Raw genomic sequence first — 24991 nt, 5'->3', positions numbered from 1 at the left:
TAAAAAAATGACTTATTGATTATCCAAATAGTTAATCGACTATTTGTTGCATCTCTGGACCGTACATACTGACAAAACAGAGTTTATGCAGCAGTTTAATGTATGACGACATGTTATATTTTCATCATTATTACTTCAATTAATTTGACAGCAGGAGTTTTGGCTGCAGCTGTTTGTTGTTCAGCAGCAGCTGGAGGAATGAGAGGAATGTAAATCAGCGCTGCTGCTTTCACACTAAAACACTCAACAAATTACCGAGACGACGGTCTGTCGGCAGGACGTCTGTTCACACTCACACACACTGTGATCGGTGTGTTTGGATCACTGAGGTCTGCTCCACGTGCTCGCACAAAAAAAAAACAAAAAAAAAAGCTGCTGAAATCAGAGCGAGCGTCCCTGGCGGAGCAGAGCATGATGGGAAGAATGAGGCGGACCCACCCACTCATCGCATCACAACACATCCGCCTGCTTCACACGTGCATGCTGGGAACAGCCGCGGAGCCAAAAACTGCTGACATGTTTTCTCCGTGTCGGAGGGAAGTTCTGAATACAGTGATGAAGAAGAGGAGGAGGAGGAGGAGGAGGAGGAGGGGGAGGGGAAACCCGGACACTTGACTCTCCGTTTGTGAACGCAACTCATCCGACACGTGCCGTCACATGCGACAGGACGGAGGGAAGATGCGTCGCTGCCAGCAGGTGATGCACAGACATTAAAGGAAGAAGAGGCGGGAAAGTGATGACAGACACTCACCAGGCAAACATCTGCAACCTCAAAGTTTTATTCCTCATACTTAAAGTTGCATTTTACTAAAGGAGGCTCCCAGTGTTTCCAGTGTTCCCAGTGTGTTAAACCAGCAGTCAGGTGTCTGTAATCATTCCTCCTGTTCATACTGGATATTAAAAGATCCTTCAAATGTGCTTTCAATGTTAGTGATGGAGGATAAAATCCACAGTGTGTCCACACAGTCATTTAAAAGTCTGTGTGAAGCTTCTATTCAGCTTCATCAGTCTGAGTTAGTCATATCAAGTGGATATCTGACACATTTACAGTCTTTTTAGCATCAAATTCCCTCTTTGTGTTTCCTCGGACAGTGTTTCCCTGTTGAGCTGCAGGTGGAAGTATAGTAACAAAAAGAGGAACTTTGGCACTAAAAAGACTGTAACGTTGAAAGATATCTACTTGATTTGACTCATTTGGACGCTGAAGCTTCATATTAGCTTCAGATAAACTTCCATTGTAAGGTCATTATGAAGGGATCTTCTAATGGTCAGTATGAACAGGAGGAATGATTACAGCAAGAAAAAACAGCTTTAATGTTCGTTTGATGACTGACTGTTGGTTTAAGACCGTTTGAAAAAGTGTGAACTCGTCCTTTAATACGTTCATCTCATCAATACGTTTCTGTGCAGCAGATAATCTGAGAAAAGAGTTTCACTGACGAGGCAGTTTGAAACAAAATGAAATCATCAAAGTGAAGAAGTCGATCAGATTTTGTTGCTTTTGAAGTGTGAAAGTTTCAGCTTTAAACCGGCAATAAAGAGTCTGACAGCTGCAAACAAGCTTCAACACGCCGCTCGCCAGAGTCAACACTTCTTGAGCCTCTCAGGCTGTAAAAGTTCACTCCTCTTTTCTTCTTCTCTCCTTCTTCCCCCCCCTTTCACGTCTGCGTTCATGAAGCTTGTTGTTGTGGCGAGCAGCAGCGTTTACGCTTCGTCCCGTAAACCTTAACCGCTCACACATCAAATGGCGGCGAGGCTCGATGGGCTCAGACTAATTTAGGGGGCCTTTATTACAGCGTCGACTCTCAGCCCGAGGCTCCTTCAGCACTCTGCCAATTAGGCTAACGAGGTGCTGTTATCCTACGGCAAATTAAGAATCAACCAGTCAATTTTCCAATTAAGACTCAAGTTTAACGGAAAACAAATAGATTTTTTTTAAACACAAGTCTGGTTCCATTATCACTACTACTACTATTATTACTACCACCACTATTAGCACTAATAATGATAATAAAAACTTTGTTCCACTCAAGTTACGACATGAAAATATTGAACTCTTATGTTACCCAAAAAACATAAAAATAAACAAAAACAGTTAAAGTAAGCACCTTTAACAGAAAGTAGTACATGTTCTGCACAGGTTTATACAGACTAATAAACATACTACTACTGCTAACAATATTCATATTACTACTAATGGGGTATTTTGCTTTATATAGATGACAAAAATATCACATTTAATATCTGAACTACAGAATTATCTCGTTTATTGACTTCAGCTGCTGGATAAGAAAAAATAAGCCAAAAACAGTCAATGACTGCAGTTATTTTAGCTAATAAGCTAACAGTTTAGCTTTTTGTTGTTCTATGGCTTATTAAGACTAAACTGTGAACATTCGCTTTGCTTTATTTGTGTGAATTTGAACCCTGACGTTACCCCAAAAACAGATAATGTACTGAATGAACAGATGTTAGCGGTTAGCTCACTGTTAGCAATCAAGTTCGAACAAATACAACTAACCAACATATCACAGAAGTCTAAACTACGTTGTAGATTTACAGATGTCATATTTTATAGATTATTTCCCCCTTGTTTGAATGCAGTAAAACCAGTTTCAGCTCTTTCTTTTATTTTCCTTTTTCCTAAAGTCAAACAAAGTCAGACAGATTCAGGATTTTGCTCAAACTGAAGCATCGAACCATTAAAATTCACGTCATGTCTGTTAGATCACAGAGTGACTCAGCAAAGGAAATTAGCTTGTTGTCGTGAAATACTCGGTGCTGAAGCTTTGTGACCAACTTTGAGAGGCTTATTGAAGCTACCATGGCTACCAAGCTAACTGGTAACATACTACCACTAGCCAGCTGCAAGCTAGCCACTGCCAGTTAGCAACTGTGCTAATGGTGACTCGGTTGCTAACGGGACAATATGCTTTAACTGCATTAGCAAGCAACAATAACTTCACATTGATAAAGATTTATTTAGACTTGATCTTCACGGTGATAGATCAGTACAGTATGACATCACCGGGGTTTTTAACGGTTTTTATGACAGAAAATTAATCAGCAACTGTTTTGATAATCGAATAATTGTTTTAGTCTTTTCTTAAAGCAAAAATATGAAATATTTGCTGGTTTCAGCATCTCAGAAGTGAGAATTAGAAGCTTTTGTTTGTCATACATAATGACAAACTGAATATCTTTGTGTTTTGGACAGTTGTTCTGACAAAAGACATTTAAAGACTGTGTTATTATATAATAACGCAAACCAATCTTACCCAATGGCGTACAAATAATACTGGTCTACACTTTAAAAATACATGCAATAAGTACACTGCATTTTCTACATTGTCATTTAACACCGTTAGTTAGGTTTAGGGAAAGATGATGGTTGGGTTAAGATACTAAAATACCCTACAAATGTTAAAAATGCTGCTACTCACGGTGAAAATTTCAGGTTGGTGGTCTCAAACTGCTGCTCTCCTGCTGCTTTGCAACTGGCTGAATAATGACCAATATTTACTGACACTTCACAGAAAATAAGTGTCAGTTGCAGTCTCACTAACCACGACTACCGACTCACGAGGACGGCTGTATTTTTTAGTGTACAGTGTCTTTTATTGTGAAGGCCTGTGTGTTTTATTGTGAAGGACTGAGCTGGCAGCTTTCAGTCTGCAGAGAAAACGCTGGAAACAAACTGCTGCTGGCGCTCGAATAACAGCTGCTTTGTTTCAGTCTGTTCATGCTAAAAAAAGGAAAATCTGCTGGAGGTGTGAATGTTTGTGAGTTTTACTCTGCTGGGCTGCAGAACGCGGTAAACACCTTTCTGTTTTTTTATTTAGAGGGTTGTTTTACCTGCCTGAGAACATGTGAGGTGACCTGATACACTTCTTTCACCATCTGCCAGAGGTGGAAGAAGCACTCAGATCCTTTACTGCAGTAAAAGTACATAAGTATTATGAGCTTGATGTAGTTAAAGTATTGCAGTAAAAGTACATAAGTATTATGAGCTTGATGTAGTTAAAGTATTGCAGTAAAAGTACATAAGTATTATGAGCTTGATGTAGTTAAAGTATTGCAGTAAAAGTACATAAGTATTATGAGCTTGATGTAGTTAAAGTATTACAGTAAAAGTAGTGGTTTGGTCCCTCTGACTGATATATTATTATATATGACATCATTAGATTATTAATAGTGAAGCATCAGTGTTAGAGCAGCATGTTACTGTTGTAGCTGCTGGAGGTGGAGCTAGTTTACACTACTTTATATACAGTTAGCTAGTTTAGTCCAGTGGTTCCCAACCTAGGGGTCGGGCCCCTCCAAAGGGTCAGCAGATAAATCTGAGGGGTGGTGAGATGATTAATGGGAGAGGAAAGAAGAAAAAACAAAGTTCTGATACACAAATCTGTTTTCAGTTTTTGGACTTTTTCTCTAATCTTTGATTTTTGCTGAAATATTGGATCATTTGAACATTTATTGAAATGAAAGCATGTGAGAAGTTTAGAGGGAAAAATCACTATTTGGTGGAGCTGTTAACAACTCATAGACATGTGAAATGTGACCCCGACTACACACTGCTTTTTGTAAGACGTCAAAAGACAAAAAGGTTGGAAACCACTGGTTTCATCTTTAACAATGTGTTGTATTTTAAAAGCTTGTTATATTATCCATTGTGTCAAATCTTCATCTGAAAAGTAACTAAAGCTGTCAAATAAATGTAGTGGAGTAGAAAGTACAATATTTCCCTCTGAAATGTAGAAAGTAGCATCACATGGAAATACTCAAGTAAAGTACAAGAACCTCTAACTGTACTTCAGTACTCGAGTAAATGTACTTAGTTACTTTCCAGCACTAGTCGTCTATAGATCCTGTAAGAAAACTAACCTTCATCTTTTACTGCAATCAGCTGATAGGCCCAGTTGTCTCTCTTAAACCAATCAAATGTCTCTTCCTGCCAAAGCGCCAGCATTGCGTCTGCGTGCCAGAGCCCATGCAGCACCTGCATCACATCATGGTGATGAGCGGTGAAGCCTCCGACGATTATATAACCTCCTTCACTCTGCTCTGCTTCTCTTTCTGCTCAGTACAATGCTGCCTTTGTCTGCCCTCCGGCCTCCAAGTCTGACACAGAAAACAGAAAACATTCAAACCTTTAAAAAGCTCAAATAGACAATAAATATTTAACCACAACATACGACTTATCCCTTAATTGTCCTTAATGTGTCTATTAAATTCCGATTAATTGAGCATTATAAATGTAGAGGGGGATTTTTTTTATTGTTTGAGTTATAGAGACAACAATAATAATTAATAATTGCAGTTTACAGGGTTATTAATGTGGAAAAAATCCATTAAATGACCCCTGACTGATTAGCTTCATCTGGACTCAATTTGATGGTTTAAAAAAAAGTTTTCATGCTTTAAACATCTCTGAATACAAATCCACCAACATGTTGCATATTGTTCATTAAACAAGGTGCAAAAATAGACATTTAAAAAGCAGTTTAGGCAGCAGTTAGCATTGAAGCTAAATCAACCGTCAGCTAAACCCAGCTGATACAAGGTTCAACATTGGATTTTCTCTTTTGATGCTGCTCTCAGTCTTTATGCTAAGCTAGTTTAAACACGTCAACACCAGGTAGCTACAGTTAGCATTAGATATGTTAGTTGTTTTTAACTACCATAATATTAGGTAGCAAAGAGAGCTAACATTATGTTAAACATGCTTTAGCTGTCGAACATCTACAAACTATAAACATATAATGTTGATTCGGCATTCAGTCAGATCCGCGGTGTGCCCGCGGAGATAACTGCAATCCGTGCAATGGCGCACATCACAACTGTCCATGCACAAGCTGTGTTTGATAAGTGTTTAAGGCTTAGAAATAATCATCTAAATATGCGCTTTAGCTGATATAGTCACACACAGCCAGGGTAGTGCTGTGTTTTGTTTAACCGGGGCAACATATTTGCGAGGTCCTGCTAGCAAGACATTTGTGACTGAGGAGGTAGATGGGCCGGTACCGCGGGAACATTTCAGGGTCGTCTTTAGTCTCGCGCCCCGCTCCAAGTTGCCCGTCCTGGATTAGGCTAGCACTTTAGAGGATAGCAGTTTCCCCCACGTAACCGTGTCCTGGTGTAACACCGGTTAGCTAAAAACAGCTTCTGCAACATTAGATGAACAAAATCTAATTAAGCTGGCTACAAGCTAAGCTAACATAATGTATGCTAATAGTTTGTAGCTGCCATAATAACAACTCGATATAAAAACATAACATTAATTTCTTGTGCAGCTGTTTTGTAGAAATGTTCGCTAGAAGTTTCCTCGTAGATGCTCCCTGTTTTAAATGCTAAATTAGATACTTGTTAGCTACAAAAAGCTAGCATATCCAATGTAACAGTAGCTTTTTGTAGCTACCTAGCTAGCTAAGATAATGTTGGAAATGCAATTAGCTGCCACATCATCAACCAGCTAATTTATTTTTTATTAATTTTCATTTATTTAATTTTTTATATTTATTGATTTACTTACACACACTGGCTGTTTTAAGGCCAACAGTCTCTCCTTGTTTCCAGTCTTTATGCTAAGCTAGGCTAAATATGTTCAGAAATTAAACTAAGGATCATTTTCTCATCCAAAAACAAAGAATTTCAAAATTTCAGACTGTTTCTTTAACACATTTCCAGCACCGCTAATCGCTGCATCGACTCATCAGGCTTCTTTCCACCTGTTCCTTTATTGTTTCAAACTATCAGGAAGTTTCAGCTCCCAGACTGTCACCATGCGGCGAGGACGCGCCATGCCAGCCGCCTTCTCCGGCTCTCAGGTGGGCTGCTGGGTAATGAGGTAATTACCAGAGTGATTGTTTGGTTTTTCTTTCCGAACGCCTTGAATGGTTTTCCAGAGACACGTGTGGAGTCTGCGGGACTCGAGCCAGAGTGTTTGGAGCCTCAGATTCTTGTCAGGAGGGTGGAGGGCTTCGGATGAGATGGCAGATGAGACAGAAAGAGGAAAGTAAAAACACAAAGACTTCTTCAGTCCTGGTCTGTGCAGCGTTCAGGAGCTGCTGGGAAACTGGCATAGAGACAAGGGAAACGATGACGATGACTCCTCATGCTGGGGATGAGTCGGTTTCTGTGGTTAGCCAAGTTTATTTGGAATAGAAATCGAAAGCAACCGCTCAAATTAAAACCCAAACTGTCTGCTGTAAACATCCGTCAGAGATTACACACATTTCAGTTGCCTTCACTTTCACTTCTTTCTACATTTTCTCTACTTGCTGTACTAGAAAACTCATTTATTTACCTTCTACTAAGTAATTCACTGACCTCCTCCTTACTAATCCTCCTGTGCTTTTACCTTCAGTTAACGTACGTAATGCTGCGTTAATGTCTTGCTACATTTTACTCTTCATCTTATTCACACACAATTAGATATTATCTTGATTGCACAAATTGTTATCTAGTTAGCACAAGATACTAGATAATATCTGATCTGCACACATTTTCTTGTTTGAAAAAGCTTTTATTCTTTACACAATTAAAAACTATCTTGATCATACAGTTTAATATCATGGTCACAAAGACAATAACTTCTGCACACCAGATTTTAAGATATTATCTTGATTGCATAAGTTATCTTGTCTGCAAAAGCAACTTCTTATTCGCACAAGATATTATATATCTTTTGTACCACTTATCTTGATTTATTTACAAGTTGTTATCTTGTTCCAACAAAATAAAAATGATATTGAGTGCACAGGATATTATTTATGGTTTGGAGCGGTTATCTTGTTTAGTTAAAGTTATTACCCTTTGCACAAGTTACAATATTGTTGGCAGAAGTTATCTTGTTTCCACAAAATAAAAATGTTAAGTTAATATCTTGGTTGCACCACATAATAACTTCTGCACAAAAGATATTAGATATGATCTTGATTGCACAAGTTATTATGTTGTTTGCTAAGTTGAAGTCATATTCCCAACAGGGAAAGCTCCAGTATATCTGACCTGACAGAGCAGGGACGCCTTTTATCATCGAAAGTTTGTCCTGCAAAGAGGTTAAATGGGAAGTTTAGTGTAGTATTTAACCACAGACAGCGTTTTATACCTCCATCAGTGAACTTGGTAGTCACACAACAGTCTTGTCTGAGGACATGAACATAACTCTTCCATCATTATCTTCCCTCCCTAATGACGTGACCACAGCACAGATACAGGAAGTAGGCGACGTGACCTTCCTATCTTTAAGTCCTAAGTCCTTAAGTTTTTAAGTCCTCGTAGCTGAGAGAAAATCTGCTGTTGAAAGACAAAGCTAGATATCAAAAACACCTTCTGAATAAATCTTGACTCCTGTTAAACCTGGAGGAGGTTCCAGTGTGGAGGAGCAGACCTCCCTAATTCCATGTTCAGCTCTTATGGAGCCATAAATCAGCTCGAACTCGATCCATCATGGTGCAAGAGTTCTGTATTCTTTCCACTCTGGAAGTAGTTCAGTGGGTTATGTTGGTCCCAGCGACTCAAAGATGTATTCAAACTCCTTATAAACACGGTAAACTTTAAGCCCTGAAAACAAACTGGCTCTGGATGCCTAAAAAAAAAAATCCAAATCTGGGACGTTGAAACCACATTTTTAATTGGTCAATAACATTTCGACCCACATTCTCGTTCACTACCGTCAGTGTGAAAACAAAAATAAACCTGTTTTATATAATAAGTGGAAAGTTTCTACAAGTTCTGACACTGTGCTCGTGTGCGCCATGACCCGTTTTCCGAGGCTGCTACTGGAGATGTTGATTCTGGTGACTCTTAACAGACGAAACCTGCTAGCCTAGCAACATTACAGCTACAAACAACCCATAATGCAACACTCTCTGTAAGAGACACTCATTCCATTTAAGAGGAAAGTATATTTTATGTCGTCTCACCCTTGAATATAATACAACCTATGAAAAATATTGTCTTATATTCAAGTCAACGTGGTATTTTGTCGTTTTTTCCATACAGGCGTTTATGTCCTGAGATACTAAAGGAAAAGATGGATCAGAAGAGGTCTGATTAATAAACAATTAATCTATTAGTCATATCCATCCCAGCAGTTACTTTGTCACGTAGAGAAAAAAAATGATTTAACACATATTTCTGTAAGTGGACTTACAACAACCTGTGCAGCTGCAAACTGTTTTTTTGATTCATCTTTGTGGAAAGTTTTCTGTCTCTGGCGTCTCCATTCTCACTCCTTCTTCAATAGTTCTGATTGGTTGATTGTTTTCCAACCAGGCCTTCATCAGATCAGAGATGTAGGCGTTTATTGGAAGTTACTCGCTGGTGTTTTGTTGGCATCCTGAAGGAGCACCTGACCACGGTCTGAGGTGGTAACGTCAACCGGCAGAATCTCTCTGACTTTCACCTCATAAATCTGCTCATATCCTCCTTTTCTGTTGCTCAGCACTGACTCATCCAAACTCAGGACAGGAGGAGGTGATAGCCATCCTCTCCTAGCTTTACGGAAATTCACCAAACACCCTCTAAGATGGATGACACATCAGAACACAACAGATTAATCAGAAATCATATTAGAGACTTTTTTTTTTTGGTTGTTCCGTCTCCTCCTCGTGCTGCTCAGCTGCTGCGGTGATTTGGAAAGTGTTTGCAGATGTCGCCTGTTCGGGGCCAATGCCACCATGTCAGCTCCCCCACTTGGAACGTCTCAGATTTGGAAAGCAGAGCGGAGAAGAGGATGGCTTATTTTCCATGCCAGCTTACATGAAGAAAAGCTCTGTGAGGAGAGAGCACTTTCTCAGAAAAAGAGTTTTAACCAAAATAATCCTCCTCTTTAACTGCTAGTGAAAGACATAAATAAGACGAGTTCTTCCAGAATTTCAGGAAATCCCCCAAAACACCAGAGAGGTTTTTTTATTCTGTTGTTAATTTTACAGCTCTGTTAGGTTGGATTTGTTTGGAATTTAAGTTCTCAGGAGAAAAGCTGCAACAAACTTTGATAAATACAGTTGATTAAACATCGACTGTGATGGATTCAAATGTCTGCAAGCTGATGAAACAAATGAGCTGAAATCAGTAAAACCAGCAACCTGTTTGTCGGAGCCAAAATGTACATTTAGCCTGTGTTGTTCATTTGTTTAGGCTGCACATGGATGTAGTTTCACATTATTTACCTGTCTCTTGTATGGCGGGACAGAGACACAGAGGGTTCATAGGGCTCTGATATTTTCTGTTGATCGTCACATCACATAAGGTACCAATTTAGTCTTCAGTTAATTATTCCAAAACAACAACTGCTTGTCAGTCTTTTGTTGTTTTCATGAATAAACCAGATCAAACATCATCTGGACTTCAGTATGGATTTGTATGAACGCGTCACAGTTACGAGCCTACTTAGCCTCTTAGTGGCTTTTTTTCATTGATGGAAGTCGCTACAATTTAGTCAACAGAAAATAGCCGAATCAATGACACAACTGCATGGACGGGATTGAAAGGATTGACCGCATGGATGCCTTGGATCTCAAGAGTTTTGGATTGAATGGACATTGCTGGAACATTTGGACCGTTTTCCCTCTTGAGCTCGGGTTGGAGAAGCCACAATTGACTGCTGCTGCGGTGGAAACTCGCTTGTTGATAGCAGCACATTACAGCCCTCAGAAGCAGTGGGCTTTACGCTTGTGGATTCATTCCTTCTGTGTATTTGTTGCTAGTTGAACACAGTTTGGATGTGTTGCCGCTTGTCCTTTGGGGACTGTTGGTTTTGGCTTGTGCCTTGCGTGCTTGGTTTGCCGAGGTCGGTGGAGGTTTTTGGCTGGTTTGACTGTAACGCTGCGGCTGCTGTGCTCTGTTGAGTTGAAAAATCGCATCGCCGACACGATTGAGATGTTGAACCATTGTGAATGCGGTTTATCTGTGGGGTGGCGTTTATATGTTGCTGTGTTTTCTTTATGAATGGTGCATGTTGGAAAATGGCAAAATGAGTGAGACAAATGAAGTGAATGATGAAATGGAGGAGAAGAAGGCCAGTCAAGCTCACAACCAAGTCGCTGGCTTGCAAAATTGAAACTCCTCAGAAGGAACGTCAATCAAATGTAAATAAAAAAGGAAAAAGGATGAAAATGCAAAGGATGTGTGATTCAAACTGGAGAAAGTGATTCAATTGTATGAAAATGCAAAACAGCATGATTCAGTTTGTATTGCTTCCCAAACAGGAACAGGAAACCCAGAGCGACTGGTTTAAACGCGCAACTAAATGCAACGCAGATTTTATGGAAGTTGTGAAACAATGGCTTTTTAAAACTGGAAAGGCCCTTTCTGCAAACAGGTCATATGACTGCAGATTTACCAACTGCTGCAAACTCAGACATTTCTCCCTTTTCACCATGGAGGAAACTCCCCACACTGATGCTCAACATTACACTCCCTCCTCCCACTCAAACATTAACGCAACATCTGACACACAGGATAAAATACAACCAGGTGAGAGTGTGTCAACCGTTGGAAACAGGAGGAGCAAAGCTGGAGATGGAAGCAACATTGCTGCTACTATGGCCAAAGTGAAGGGACTAGAAGCCTCAAAGGGATCCAGTGTCCGAAATAACTTATCTAAAGTGTCTGATGGTATGGAGCCATGTCACACATCACATTACTATTCTGCATTAAAATGTCTAAAAACAACTGGATCTATGTTATATATTGTGTTGAGTTGTGTACGTACATTATTCTAAAGGTTTCTGACAATTTTCAAACCCAAAGAAATCCATAACTTTAATCAAGATAACAGTCTGTTTCATTTGGTCGGCTGTCATTGGCGTCATACCCCTCTACCAAAGAGTATATGCGCACAAGACGGTGATCATCTTGTGCACATGTGTCAGCGTTGTGGCTGTTTGCCACAATGGCGTCTACCAAATACATGTACAAGATAATACGTCAGTATTGTGGTCGTCAGCCAGAAACTCTGTCATAAATTGACTTTTATTCAGTTTATGCCAAATTTTTACGATAACCAGATGAAGGATTTTAGTCATCGGACGTCTGGATCTTAAGTTGTCAGAGACACAAGCTGCACAAACATTAGCAGCAGCTCGGCTAACAGCCCCTACCGGACATCCTGTGTCTGCCGAACAGCCTCAGAGAAACACTGACTTTTAATGTGAAACTGCTTTATTCAGTGTTTTTACCGTTTTTAATCCCCGTATTCAAGACTTCTGTAGATAAATCCGCTCCCGGTAAATACCTCATGAACAATGAACACTGAAGGAATCCTAACCAATGAAGACAACAACTCCCATGATCCCGCACTACTTCACAACGTCATCAAACTCCATCTTAAGTTACTGCTTGATTAAGAGATTAAGAGAGAGTGGCAGAAATTACGTATTGTGGAGTTAAAGCAGATCCTTTTGTAGTTGCAGTTACAAGACATGCAGTTACAAGACATGCATACACATGTACAAATCCTCCCAAAGCATAGTGTTAACAATCCACAAGCACCAATAATAACAACCGCAGACAGAGCCGTAACTCAAATCCAATCTCTCATCACAGCTCCTTTGACACTCCAGTCAAGCATCAGAAACCTGGGTGAACATGCATATGTAACATCTCCAGCTACATTACCTGCCTTAAGCAATGGTGAACAGAGCAATATAGTCTCTGCATTAGCAACAGTGTCTTTCTTCCATGCTCAAGAAGGAGATTCAAGTTTTTGATGGTGACCAACTTCAGTACCAAACGTTCATTAAATCCTTTGAACACAGTGATGAAAGCAAGAACAATGACCCCAGAGATTGTCTCTATTATCTGGAACAGTACACAAGAGGACAACTAAGGGAACTAGCAAAGAGTTGCCTGCATACGGCCTCAGACAGTGGATTCAGGAATGCTAAGTCTTTACTATAGGAGCATTTTAGCAACAAGCATAAAATTGCTAGTTTATATGGAGGCTTTTTCATGGACGTCAATAAAACCGTATGACACAAAAGTTCTACAAACATACATCCTACTTCTAAGAGGATGTTATGATGCCATGGAATTCAACTACATGCATGAGCTTAACATGCCTGCTAATATGCTAGTCATCATAAAGAAGTTGCCCTACCGGCTGAGGGATAAATGGAGAACTGGGGGATGTGATTTCCAGGAAAAACACAAGCAAAGAGCTACCTTTAAGGACATGGTGGATTTCCTTTAGAGGCAAGTGAAGATTCTAACAGATCCACTATTTGAAGATATCAGAGACACTCCAAAAGTGAGCAAAGACGTAAGGAGGTCCAAGTCATAGTGTCATCCAAGAATAAAAGGAAGTATCTTTTCCACCACTGTGATAACTGCGGATAAGAAAAGTGATAAAGGAACTAAGGAAAAGGAAAGTTTGCCTGCTTGGAAGAGCTGTTTGTTCTGTGGAAGTGGACATGCTCTGGATGTGTGTCCACAGTTGGAAAAGAGGACACATAGTGAGAAAAAATTGCTTTCCTAAAAGACAATGGAATATGTCTTGGCTGTCTGCGTAAGAGACACATCTGCAAAGACTACAGGAAGTGACTCAGATGCAACATATGTGGTTTAAAGCATCCCAGAATGCTGCATAGGGGTAAGTCCAGGTCAATGCATCACACTTCTGGACCGCATCGTCATAGACATTAATAAAACCTGGTATGCTGATTTGGTCATATAAGTAACTCATGGAACCAAAATGTCTCAGATTGCTATTAAGGGAGATGTTGACTAACAAAGTTTGAACTACTTAGCGTACCTCTGTGACTCTGACTTGCCATATCTCCCTTAATATCGGTCATAGAGAAATAGTTCTCATATCGTGTTAAAGCTTTTTACCAGCTCTATATTTTACTTTACCATGTTAACCCCAAAATGAAAGGTAACGGTCTTATGAATGATTACAATCTTGAAAATTGATTGGTAAAACAATCTATTTTTTAAAATGGGTAAAATTTTCACCAAAGTTAGGTTTTAATGTCATCAACACCTCCAGAAAGTTTGGTCTTTGGTTTTTGAGTTGTTGCCGAGATGTCGTAACTTATCTGAAGCGGCATCACATCACTAATTGTTTACAATATTGTTGAACAGCAGTTACTGATCAGTGCACGGTGCGTCAGACACATGCAAAACTACAATGCACTACTTTCTTGATGGGCTCCCAGGCCACTGGATAGTGTGCTCAAACAAATACAATATGAGTGGAATCATGAATCTGAAGACAAATGTTAATTCAGTTTAATTGCAAAAGTACTCTTACCTTACTGTTTGAATGTTGACGTGGTAATGAAGTTAGGAAGCAGTGGCTACACTCTCAACTTGTGCTCCTTCACAGCCTTCAATGCAGCCATTGTGTCTTTGCTCGACATTGTTTACATCCGTCCTGTTGCCACCACAGGTTCAACTACCAGAAGCACATCCTGGTGGTCCATCACAAGTGTATCAGGGTGGGATGGGAACATGTATGATGGAGATGGTCCATGAGGATGCAGAAAGTTCAGTCTCTATTCTCCAGTGCTGAACATCGTCATAGCTAGCATAACATAGCTTTCATCCGTTGTCAGCTGACAAAGTGGATGTCAGAACCTTTTCAGCGTACTCAGGAAGCAGGATTGAAAGGCTGTGCTCATTTAAGGAATCACCCAACTTCGGATCTGTTCTGGAGAGGATGGATTAAAGAATATCTTCCCCAACTGCAGGAACGACAGAAATGGTTTAATATCAGACGCAACTTCACACCAGGAGATGTGATGATTGTGGATGATTCAGCACCTCAAAACTCCTGGCTAACTGGAAACATTTTTGAGACCATTCTGGATAAAAAAAGGACTTATAGTTCATGTTCAGATCAAGACCAAGACCAGCTTTCTGAACAGACACATCAACAACAAAGTCTGCCTTCTTATTTTGTTGTTTTTTGGACCTTCATCACTACACAGATGTCAGACTACTGATCTAGAGTGGTGGTAAAGATCACTCTGTTACCTCTGGCCTCATGAAGAAAGAAGAAAGATGATCTCTCTAATATTGGAATATACTTTGTTTGATTATTTCATGTTAATGCTAGTATGCTAATGTTAACATTTAACTCTAAGCAAAAGCATATTCTGCACCAGATTCTGTTAAAAAAAATGGTTGATTAACAGTTTCCCAACTTCAAACCATTTCTGTAAAAGCCTTTTTGTATTTTAAAGATCTTTTTATGTTTTTGTTTTTTTTCTCAAACTCAAAGACTCAAACTGAAAGCTGCTGAAATCACTTATGGGGGTTTTCTCCACATGACTACACTGAAAAGCTGTTTGCACAATTTGGGAATGTTTTGCATCTTGCAAACATACATTAACGTCAGAATCAGTGTGTTCAAAGCTGAGCTGTTAAGTGACTCAGTAGTTTAATAGACCACAGTGTGCTGAGGATTCATGCCAAAGATCATTTAGTGACAGAAGCTTTTGGCTTTTTAAATGTTGTTTTGGAAGATGACAGTGAAACGTGCTTCTGGTTTGGGAGTTCACCGGGTTTCGAACTTTCCTGCATGTTGTCCAGCGGCCGACAACAGGTTTTCTGTGTTCCTGGTGTCACCGTGACGACACACCCAGCCTGGGAAGATTTTTCTATTTCTGTCTCATCACTGTAATCAGCACAAACAACTGTGAATGGCAGCTGCAGTGGAAGAAGTTATACAATAATCTGATGTTGTTTAAAGGCTAAAAGCAGAGTCACAGAGCCAGAGAGAAACGTCAGGCTAATAGATCTCCTTCCAAAAAAAAACCCAACAACACTAAGAGATGAGAAAGAAAATAATAATAAACATATTTTAAAATATTAGAAACACTTTTCAGTATAATGCAGTAAAATTACACAGCATCACAACTATTAACTTACTGTTACATCAGTTTTTATCAGTCATTTGTTTTCATTTAAATGGAAAGTCTGAGACTGTATGTAAACTGTAAAAATGAAAAAGTTCAAAAAACGTGTTAAAATTTAAAAAATGTAACTTTAAGCAGAATAAATATTCAAAGATTAAAAGAGTTCATATCCTGTTTTTTGTGGTTTTCTGTTGTTTATATCCTGCTCTGATGTCGGATGTTAAACAAGGTCAAAGTAATAAAACTTGAGGTGACGTTGCCTGCAAGACAAAACTCAGGGCTTCAACCTGCTCTGAACACTTTGCTTGGGATGTTTTTTCTGCTTTGCTGACGAGATGACATCGGCTCGTCGCACAAGCTCATAAACTGCCATCCGTTCTGTAGCCTGGGTTGCTAAGGTGGTTGCTAAGGTGGTTGCTAAGGTGTTTCCATGTGTTGTTCAGCTCCAACATGTTCGGATGGATTTGAGAAGTTGACATTTGGAGTAAAGAAGGAGAAAAAGAAGTGAAATCCTGCTACTATAGTTTGTTTACGTAGCCTCCGGAGCCGGAGGAAGCTTCCTGAAAGCTGACCAATCAGAACAGAGTGGGCTCATCAGGAGGCGGGGCCTTAAAGAGACAGGAGCTAAAACGGCCTGTTTCAGACAGAGGCTGAACTGAGGGGCTGCATAAAGGACCAGTAGAAGATAAATAAGGAGTTTTTAACTGGAGATCATGCTCACCTACTCTTGACACTTGATTTGTTGATCACAACAAATGTTTATAGTTTATTTTATATCTCCTCGCTACACAAAAAGAAAGTAATAATGTGAATGATCATTTTATTATTAATAGAAGTCTTTCCAGAGACAAACTGCTGCTAACTCAACTGTTAGCCAATTGTTGGCTCATGCTGATGGTTGGTTGGATGCTGTTTGTTAAAAAAAAACATTAAACTTAATTTTAAATCCCAAAGATACTTTTGGGGGATTGAAAAATGAATAAAAACTGGAGAATTTCCCTAAAAATGTTGGTGTATAAAACAGACAATTTATTGCTATCTATTGACGGGTGAATACACTGATCACGTTTATAGTAACATAACTTAATATTTATACATCATGTAGAGACAAGCTGAGAAAACCAGTAAACCAGTATACAGTGCTGATGGCTTTCACACAGTATCTCATATTTTTGATTTCTTCTGTATTTGTATGAAAACTCAAACAACATGTTTTACAACCTTGAACTGTTGTGTCATGATGTTTTCAGTGAGTATCACTAAAGTTTTATATATTTTTTTAGACATTTTTCTTGTAGTTTGTGTTCTCAGGAGCACTAAATGATGAGTTCGACTCAGGAGAAGAATCCCAGTCATGTGTGAGGACAGTTGTGCTAAAGTCAACAAAAATAAACCAAACTGACTCCAATAAAAGTGACGTCAGACTGACTTCATCACGACTTTTAAAACGTACCATATTTCATGGTGTTTGGTTTCGCATATCACTGCAACAATGAATCTAAGACATCCTGGATGATGAAACATATAAAAGTGCAGCTCAGGTAACCCCAGATGTGACCTGTGACCTTCTTGAGTCACTTCCATTAAAGCTCCTGACAGCCTCAGATGCTCCAGACGTCACCTGTCCGGGTCTGAAGTGACATCAAACTGTTATTCAATCCCTGAATTCTGCTTTTCTTCTGCACATGAAACACAACCTGCCTCCAATTAGATGTAACCGATCGCATGAAACTGCGAGGACTTCCATCGTTTTAAGACCTTTTGTTTTTTTTTTCCCTTTTCGCGCTGAACGAAGCGGTTACGCAACCGAAGCTAACAGCCTCTGACAGGACGGGGGTTTGGATCCAGACTGCAGAGGGAAACAATCAGAGGGGCACTTGTTCTCATTGAGGACTGTGTTTCCCATTAAACCCCCACACAGCCAAGTCCAGATACTTTCCAGTCAGATAACTGTTCAAAAGACCGCCGGCGAGAGCGAGAGAGAGAGAGAGAGAGAGAGAGGCACCTGCCCGACCAGCACCAGGGACCTCAGATCGGCTCTGACTGAAACTTTGGCTCGGCCTCCTCACCTTCCTCCTCCTGGAAATGATGCATTATTACAACGCTGGCTCCCTGTCCAGCTTTTAACGCTCGGTGCTTTTTGTGCTGCCAGCTCACGTACGAGCAGTCAGGAAAAAACATCCTGTCTCGAACCATTCAGGGTCCAACTGCAGGTTTAGTCTCGCTGTGATTCTGACTTCTGACTGGTGCTCTATTTATAATATTATATATATTTACTTCCTGGTAACAGAGTGATGTTGCTGTCCTGCTGGGCAACTTTATCTTCAGTCTTATATAAAGACGTGTTATTAGGGTGATGCTGAAAGTTTTTTTTACAGTATTTTATTAAAGAAGCTTATGAGGTTTAATACTGAACTCTCCTAATAATGATCCTCTGTTGCCAGATTCCTTCCTGCTGCTGATCCTCCGCACCAGCTGTCTTCTTCTGTTCTTCATTACGTGTTGTTTTAAAGCAATAAAAACAAAAAAAAAAAAAAAAAAATCACATTCAAGGATTTATTTTCCATTTATTTATTTTTCCCCATGTTCAGATTGTTGGAGCTGCTTCTACATTAAATGTTCAGTTTGTTCATTTAAACAGTGGTTACTGGTCTGAACTGGTCAATTGTTTTCAGAATAACTTTAGCAGATTTGTGCCCTCAGCTTCCTTCACAGCAGATGAAATCAAAGTGGAGTTTGTGTCTGTTTGGACAGCGGCAGGAAAACCAGCGGCGTTCTCTCCCTGCTGACAGTTAAATCAGCTCATGAAGAATCACCGGCTGGAAAAGCTCATTTAAAGCTGAATTATGAATCTGAGCCGCTTGTTTAGTTTGGCGTCGGTGAAAGCAGAGAGAGAGAGAGAGAGAGCGAGCTGCAGCGAGCGACCGGCTGCATTCACAGTTTTATGACTGTTACAGATGCTTTATGTTAGAGGAGGAAAATCCTGAAGTGATTGTTTACTTCAACTGCAGTTTGGAAGTTCCTACATTTCCCAGAATGCCTTTTGAAACTTTGTAACCCCTTTCTCTCTCTCTCTCGGTTTCTTCTTCTCTGATAGATGATGATGGGTTTTTTTTTTTCAAGAATCTGAAAAACTGTCAGTAAATCATGAAGTTTGCTCTTTATGTTTTAAATCTCCGACACGTTTACTGAACTTTAAACTGCTGGAAACATCTGGATGTGACCAGTAACCAGGAGGAAACACAGAGATGCATCATAGCGACAAATCTGCATCCAATAAAGTCATTCGCTGATCTCTTTTCTGATGATCTTTTATGCACCAGATGCTCCCTCAGTCCCCTTCCCAGCCGCCATGTGACCCTTCCTTTCAGGCATCATTTCTATCATATATAATAAAGCTCATACAAAATCTAAATTTCAGTCTTATGCCTTTGAAAGCTGACTGGGGAACAGATTTAAATGCACTTCCTGTGTTTGCATCCATCACTGCTTTATGCGACGTAGAATATTTCACCGCAGTTATCGGACAAATCAAACTGTTTCCTGAGGTGAAACCCTGCAAATCAACTCCAGCTACTCGTGCTCACATCTTCTGGCTATGCTGTCCGAGTAAATCAGTTCACGCCCCCTGCTGGCCGTTTCCGGTGCTTCGTCGCCGGCGCGTTCCCTTTCAGAAGGTCGATTCTTTTAAAATGGAAAGATACGTTTCCTCCCAGTTTTACACGACGGCTTCATGACCGACTGTTTTTCATTAAATGAGAGAAAATAAAATATTCTTTGAGAGGTTTCATGAATAACTTTTATAAAACTTCTATAAACTGCAGCTGAATGAAAGATCTGATGGATCTGATCTCCACGTCCACTCGACTCGAGTCCGGATGTTTGCTTACAGCCTGGATCAGATCCTGGATCAGATCCTGGATCAGATCCTGGATCAGATCCTGGACGGTTCCGAGTCATATAAAATAACAGAGAGACTCCTGAAGTTTTCTCCTCTTTGTCTCCTTCAGTCTCCAAAATAAGTCGGCGGCCTCGAAAAGTTCCGACTTTCAGCTCAATAAAAAGGTGAAGAACGTGACCTTTGACCTTCCAGCTCAGCTGATCAGAAGGTCAAAGGTCACAGAGAAGCTCCTCCACTGTTTCTGTACCTGAACTGATAAAACCTGAGATTTCTCTCAGTTCAAACTCTGGTTTCTGATCCATATTTTATATTATTTTATATTATTTTATATTATTTTATATTATTTTATATTCTGACCGTCGTCAGCTGATCGAGCTCCAGCTGTTATGCAACAGAAACATTCTTTCCTTCAGCAGTCGATGTTTTTCTTTCCTCCGTCGAGCGTTTGTCATCAGTCTGTCGATGAAGACTGAAAGCTGTCAGCACTCTTCCTCCTCCTCCTCCTCCTCCTCCTCACTGAGACACACGCTGCACGTAAATACATTAAGACTGAAAATTACACTTAAACATTAATTTAATGACACTTTCAAATGTAAAAATATCATTAATGAAGATTAAAGCAAAAAAAAAATTAATAGAAAATCAAATATTGAAAAAAAACCTTTAAAGGAAATTAAGAAAATCTGAAAACTAAATTACATTTTATATATGTGTCTACTTAAAATAATATTCAATTATTAAATGATATCATAATTTCCACTCACAAGTAAAAAAAAAGAAAATTAGTAAATTAATAAATAGGAAAAAATAAACAGATTTTTAAATGTTTAAAAACATTTTAAAAATTTTAATTATTAAAAATGAAAACATCTAAAGATGAATAAAATATTTAAAAAACAAAAAATCGAAAAGGTTTTTTTATAATGTAATTTTTTTTTTAATGAAAATGACACATGTAGAATCGATCACTGTTACTGATGATCAAAAAATCATCATAAAAATAACACATTTTACATTTTTAAAAAGAAAAACAAACAAAAAACAATAAAAAATAAACACTGAATAAAACTGCGTTAAATTAATAGAAACATCCAAACACTGAGGAGGAGGAGGAGGAGGAAGAAATGGAATCTATGACCTCACATCTCATCGATGAAAACCAGAAATCCTCTCGTTGTTCGAGCTTTATTTACACACTGCTCAGCTGTCATCGGGTCGTCATGGCGACGTGTTTGTTGAACCCGGGGTCACGTCTCCGCGGTGACAGCCGAGTGTTTTCTCTGCTCGCGCGAACAGAGAGTCAGTCGGGAGATTCTCCAGGAAGTAGACCGCTCCCACCACATTCAGGTGTTGTTCAACGGGTTCAGTCTACATACAGGTGTGAGTGATTACGTCATGTATTGTCTCCTCTGACCACCAGGTGTCCTTGTTTACCCAGCATGCATCTCTCCAGTAAGGTAAAGGCAGTCACATGAGTCTGAACCGTTGATACAAGGCAGTTAAAGAAGTTAAAATGTGAATTATATACATATAATATATCTCATTATATACAACTCCATCTGTTTTAAATTAAACTGTGTGAGCGACAACAATCAAGGCCGTAAAATTACACAATTTTTCTTTAATTTCCTCTTAATTAACAGTTACATCTCTGATAATCAGATCAAAAATGTTCTGTAATCTTTGATTCATTCTTGATCACCTTGAATATTAACAGTTAAAACTCAGAAAAAGTAAAATTGCATAATTTTCCTTTAAATTCTTTTTTAATTGTTGCTCTGAACAATAATAAAACAAAACAATTAGACCAAGGTTGTAAAATGACGTAATCTTCCTTTAATTTCTTAATTATTGTCAATCAGACCAGTCATAAAGTTCTGTAATTTCACTGTAATTTCTAGGTAAATATTATGCTGAACAATCAAAACGCTGTTAAGTTACGTAACTTTCCTTTAATTATATTATTTTATTTTCTTAATTATTGTCCACAACAGTTACATATCTGACGCTCAGATGAAAAAGTTCTGTAATTTCCCTTTAATTACTTATTAATCATTATCCTGAACAATAATAGTTAAAAATCAGACCAAAGTCATTAAGTTATGTAATTTCATTTTAATTTCTTTATAAATACTCCCATGAAAAATAACAGTTAAAACTCTGTTAAATTACATAATTTTCATTTAGTTTCTTTATCACTATTGCCTCTAAAATTATTAAATTATCATTAAATTACAGTTAAATCTTAGAATGAGGCAGGAAAGTTATGTTATTTTCCATTAAAATTTCAAGTAAATTACAACTTAATTACTAAAATATAAGAAAGAGTTTGCTATATTTTATTTAAATCCCTCAGATTATTCCATAAAAATCATAGTCGAACTGGAAGTATACTTACCTATTTTAGCAGTCGCTGCAGTTATTTGTATAAAAATGAATGAATTTCTTTAAGAAGATCTTTGTTGTTGGGACAGTTGTGTTCTCGGGCAGATCTGACCTCAAATAAAACTGGGAACTCTTTAAAATACATATTTCAACATAATAGTATTAATAATTCACCACGGTCGACAGACGATACTGTAAAAAATATTGTCGTTTTATTGTTAGAAAAATGTGCCAGCTCGCACTTCCACATCAGAGTTTCAGTTTCGTCTCTGCTCTACAATTGGACACATAGAAAACACGATACAAAACACAAAGACAACAGACGACAGAGCCGGACACACAAACACGGAGAAGAATCCTGCTGGACGTGTGAATGTTGGGGATGAGAAGCCTGTCGAGTCGCTGCGAGGCGTTTAAAGCCGTCGTATCGGGTGGGAGGGGGTCTCTATAGAAAAACAAACACTCAAACATACAATATCTAAACATACGACGACTAATATCAGCTGTCAGTCTACTTCTAGGTTCCAGATGGTCAGTTAACGCAACAAACAAAGCAAATTCAAGTCATTAAAAACAGACGATATGTTCAGGAGAGATGCTGATATTCCAGTATCTTCATTTAATTTGTTCTGCCTGCACTTTTCTTCTGGCATCAGGGTCATGAGACGAGTTAGTTTGGAGCCCCTGAAGTCCTAAAAGGTGATATTTTATCTTGTGAGCGCAAAGTTCCCAGAAAAAACAACTTGTACAGACAAAGTAATAAAGTTTGTGAAGACAATATCTGGTGCAGGATAACGTTCGTGAACAAGTTACCGTTTGTGATCAAGTTAATGTTCACAAACAAGATAATATACTGTGAGAACAATAGCGCTGGGTATCGTTACCAGTATCAATACCAGTACCCTTAAAGTGACACCAGTACCCTTAAAGTGATACCAGTACCAATACCAGTACCCTTAAAGTGACACCAATACCCTTAAAGTGATACCAGTACCAATACCAGTACCCTTAAAGTGACACCAGTACCCTTAAAGTGATACCAGTACCAATACCAGTACCCTTAAAGTGACACCAGTACCCTTAAAGTGATACCAGTACCCTTAAAGTGATACCAGTACCAATACCAGTACCCTTAAAGTGATACCAGTACCCTTAAAGTGACACCAGTACCCTTAAAGTCAAAGTCTCATCCAAATGATTTTTACACAAACACATTTTGAAAGTGTTCAGATTATTGAAATATTTATTAATTAATTGTAAAACGACGCATCATCAGCGCAGACTGTTCGTGGGTCGTAGCTGCAGCTGTAACGAGCCAATCACATGTCGCGTTAAATCGAAGAACGCTTGTGGCGATTGGCTGCAAGTAAAACCAAACAAATATTCTTTTTTTTTTTCTAGTTTGGGTATAAAAAGCATTGAATGTATCGTTTGACTGGTACTGGATTATTTCTGTAGCGATACTCAGCTCTAGAGAACAACAACATAACATTAATTTAAAACAAAACATCTACTGTGAATAAGATAAGTTGAACAACTAGATATGACAGAAACATGTAAACAAGATAACGAAACATGAACTTATTGTCTCCGTTATGACGCGTAGCAGGAAAATATCACATGATGGAACTTCAGGGGTCGTAGTTTGAGCTTCTTTGTAAAATTACTATAAAAAATACACAAAAGATTTTTTTACAACTTCATCACATGATGTTTTCAAAGCTTTTCGAACAAACACTTTAAGACACTATCAGCTACGATGGGTTTACAGATTGTTTTCATTGTTGGGCGACCACACGCTAACATTCGCCGGTAAATACACGACACAGACAGGCTACACTTGTTCTACACATCAGTTAACACTCCAGCATTGATTGAGAAATGTAAACATTCGTGCGGCGTGCGCATTCGGTAAGCAGCTGACTGGACGAACAAAAAGACAGAAGAGGAAACAAGCGGTCGACTGATCCGAGTTGAAAATACAGAAATTCTGATGCGACTTCAAGGGCTCTGAGATTCTACACATCGTATCCCAAAAAAAAGCTAACAGAGCGGTGAAGGCACTGACGAAGAGGAGCGCTGCGAGTCACCGCTGTCACAGAAAGTTTAAGTAAAAAGGAAGAAAAGAAGAACATCCAGCAGTTTTCTGGGGTGAAGAAACTTTCTCGCTGATGAACAGAAGCTAAAATGTTCGTACAAGCAAACCTTCAGTGTTTCTTTTTTCTGCGACAGCAGCGATGAGCAGGTTGGGACGCAAACAGAAACCCTTGAATTTAAGCTGAAGGTGAATGAAACCATCAGAGTCCGTGTGAAAGTGTAAGACAGAGGTACTCAGCAGTGAAAATGTCAAGAACTTAAAAAGCAGTGACTGAAGTGTTACGTCAGGTGATAAAAACAAAGACAGGAAAAGATAAAAGGTGAAGGGAGGAGGAGCAGGCGACCCTGCAGAGGTCAAAGTTCAGTTCAAGAGTGCTCAGAAAATAAAATCCCACAAGGGTCAGCATCTCATCACCTTCACCTCCGGTCGCTCTACGAGTCGATCAAAAGCAGCGAGGCGACAGAAGACGAACTGCTCTTCCTTCCTCGAGTCCAAGACGAAGGCAGGTTTCTGCAGAGACACAAAACAAGAGAACAAAGATGAACAACAGCTGGCAGAACAGCTAACAGCTAGCAGATCAGCTAGCAGAACAGCTAACAGCTAGCAGATCAGCTAGCAGAACAGCTAACAGAACAGCTAACAGCTAGCAGATCAGCTAGCAGAACAGTTAGCAGAACAGCAGGCAGAACAGCTAACAGAACAGCTAACAGAACAGCTAACAGAACAGCTAGCAGAACA

The 24991-nt window shown here is 39.2% G+C and overlaps 2 protein-coding genes and 1 long non-coding RNA gene across 18 annotated transcripts in view; 1 reads left to right on the top strand and 2 right to left on the bottom strand.

Moving 5' to 3' along the window:
- The window catches only part of abi3bpb (ABI family, member 3 (NESH) binding protein b), a 46201-nt gene extending 39255 nt beyond the window's left edge, over nucleotides 1–6946 (bottom strand). For all 16 annotated transcript variants that reach the window (XM_067583574.1, XM_067583576.1, XM_067583577.1 and 13 more), the window contains exons 1-2: nucleotides 6856–6946; nucleotides 4885–5121 (exon numbers count right to left, since the gene is read on the bottom strand). The gene's annotated coding sequence lies outside the window, so the exon portion shown is untranslated. The remainder of the gene's footprint in view (nucleotides 1–4884; nucleotides 5122–6855) is intronic.
- On the top strand, nucleotides 608–19647 carry LOC137177357 (uncharacterized). Its single transcript, XR_010926083.1, has 3 exons — nucleotides 608–696; nucleotides 6757–6847; nucleotides 18314–19647. It is a non-coding gene; the product is annotated as an uncharacterized lncRNA (long non-coding RNA).
- A 2698-nt stretch (nucleotides 19648–22345) lies between these two features.
- Nucleotides 22346–24991, bottom strand: part of impg2b (interphotoreceptor matrix proteoglycan 2b) — a 38440-nt gene continuing 35794 nt past the window's right edge. Inside the window, exon 20 of the mRNA XM_067582971.1 lies at nucleotides 22346–24763. The gene's annotated coding sequence lies outside the window, so the exon portion shown is untranslated. The remainder of the gene's footprint in view (nucleotides 24764–24991) is intronic.

Source organism: Thunnus thynnus, chromosome 24 (genome assembly GCF_963924715.1).
Source record: "Thunnus thynnus chromosome 24, fThuThy2.1, whole genome shotgun sequence".
In the NCBI taxonomy this organism is placed as follows: domain Eukaryota; kingdom Metazoa; phylum Chordata; class Actinopteri; order Scombriformes; family Scombridae; genus Thunnus; species Thunnus thynnus.
Note: the sequence above shows the minus strand (reverse complement) of the source record. Positions and strands in the feature narration are given on the sequence as shown.